Below are 2526 nucleotides of genomic sequence, written 5' to 3'. Positions count from 1 at the left end.
GAAAAATTGATAGATAATAAAAAATAATAAGGGAGGGGAAGGAGGGGGATAGGGGAGGAATAAATATAAAAAGGGTGCGTAAAAATAATAGGAAAATAATAGGAAAATAATAGGAAAATAATAGGAAAATAATAGGAAAATAAAAGGAAATTAATAGAAAATTATAATTTCTTTAATATGTTTTCAAAACATAAATTTATTCAAGATCATTAATTTGAGATGTATTAAAATGTTGAAATAATATATAAAAACAAATTTTTAGGGTAAAATAAATTTTTTAGGTAAAAAAATTACTAAGGTAAGTTATTATAGACATTTAAATAAATAATTTAAGGAGATAATATATAAATAATAATAGTAATAAATATTTAATTATAAATTAAAAATAATAAGATAATTTATAGTTAATAATATGGGGAAAATTGTGCAGATAAAATGTGTATAAGATTATTAATGAGGGAAGAGAAGTTTGTTAGAATATACTACCTTGATCAAAAAGTTTCCGGAATTATCACTAGGTGATGCTCTGAGTCAGCTGATTTGAGTTCTGTTTTTTTGGTTAGGTTGCCACATCTATCATTGACATTCCCACTAAATTTTATCACCATAGCTTGACATTTGTAAAAGTTACGCCGTCTTGAGTACATCTACCCACGTATTTTCGATTTTTTACAGTTTTAAAAATGGAGTTGAATTTGCACCATGATAACGCACCGTCACACAGTGCCATCATAATCCGTGAATTTTTGACCAAGAACGAAACGAATATCATCCAACAGCCAACGAATTCACCTGATATGGCTCTCTGCGATTTTTTTCTGTTCGATCGAGTCAAAAAACCATTACGGAGAACGCGTTTTAACAGCCGAAAAGAGATAATGAAAAAACTGAAGATGGCTCTGATGGCTATACCGACAATAAAGTTCTAGAAATGTTTCGAGAGCTGGATCAAGCGCTGGCATAAGTGCGTTGCAGTCGATGGGGAATTACTTTGAAGGGGACAATTTTTGATGAATAAAACTTGTATTTTGAATTTTCTGAATGAATTCCGGCAACTTTTTGATCAAGGTAGTAGTATAACAGGAGAAATTTAAGTTTAAGATAATATAATGGAATAGAGAAGTTGGAAATTAAGGGTAAATATATGATTTAAGTGATTAGTTAATAATTATTAGTTAGGGAGAAAAAGAGAGAGAGAGAGAAGAGAGGAAGGATAAAGAAAGAAATTTAGAAATAAATAATAAATTTTCATATTTTATAGTTTAGGGGTAAGAGAACAAAAAATAAGAAGTAAATTATAGTGAGGATTTGGCTAATAAGAATGTAAGGATTCTCAATTAATTGGGCGCCTATCCAAGTTAAGAGAATAAATGTATTAATAAATATTCAAAATATTAGTTGATTAGATAGAATTATAGATGAAGGATTAGAGTAAATGAATTTAGTAAGGGGGAGAGTGTATAAAATTAAAATTAATATAGTTAGGGCAATTACCCTCCCAAATTTATTAGGAATAAATCGGAGAATAGCGTAAGCAAAAAGGAAGTATCATTCAGGTTGAATATGAGTAGGTGTAACTAAGGGATTTGCAGGAGTAAAATTATCAGGGTCCCTAAATATATAGGGGTACTGAAGGATAACAATAAGAAAAATAGATAATATTACATTAAAGTCTAATAAATCTTTAAAGATAAAGTAGGAGTGGAATGGGATTTTATAAAGATTTCTATTTATTTCTGTAGGATTTGAAGATCCTATAAGATGTAGGAAGAATAAGTGGAATATAATAAATAAGAGAATGATGAAAGGCAGAATAAAGTGAAAGGAGAAAAATCGATTTAGTATAGAATTATTGATTGAAAATCCACCTCAAATTCATATAACTAGTATATTTCCAATGTACGGGATAGTTGTATAAGGTTGGTAATTACTGTAGCTCCTCAGAATGAGATTTATCCTCAGGGGAGTACGTAGCCAAGGAAGGTTTAGCTATTGAAAGTAAGAAAATTGTTACGCCAGATATTCAAGTGTATGTTAAGTTAAAAGAGTTATAATAAATGTTTCGCCCAATGTGTAGGTATATGTAAATAAAGAAAAAAGAAGCTCCATTATATGAATATTACGTATGATTCAGTCATTAAGTACATTTTGGATAATATGAATAATTCTATTGAAGGCAATTGAAATATTAAGGCAGTAATGGAGAGATTGAGAGAAAAAGTCTACTGATGATTTGAATTAAGAAAAAAATTCCAAGTAAGGAGTCGAAGTTTCATCAATAGGAGATATTAACAGGAAAGGGAAGGTTAATTATAGAGTGATTGATTATTTTAGTAATTTTTTTCATATTTTTATTTTAATAGATATAGGAAAGTAAGAAAAATAATAAATTAATAAATATGGTAATATTTCATTTAATATAGAAAATAGAAAAATATTAATTTTTATTATATAAAATATGAGTAATGAATGTAAGATGTAAATTAATGATTATTTATAATATATTAAAAAATATTATATATTAAA

Source organism: Atta colombica, unplaced genomic scaffold (genome assembly GCF_001594045.1).
Source record: "Atta colombica isolate Treedump-2 unplaced genomic scaffold, Acol1.0 scaffold44, whole genome shotgun sequence".
NCBI classification, from domain to species: domain Eukaryota; kingdom Metazoa; phylum Arthropoda; class Insecta; order Hymenoptera; family Formicidae; genus Atta; species Atta colombica.
This window is presented reverse-complemented; position numbering follows the sequence as displayed.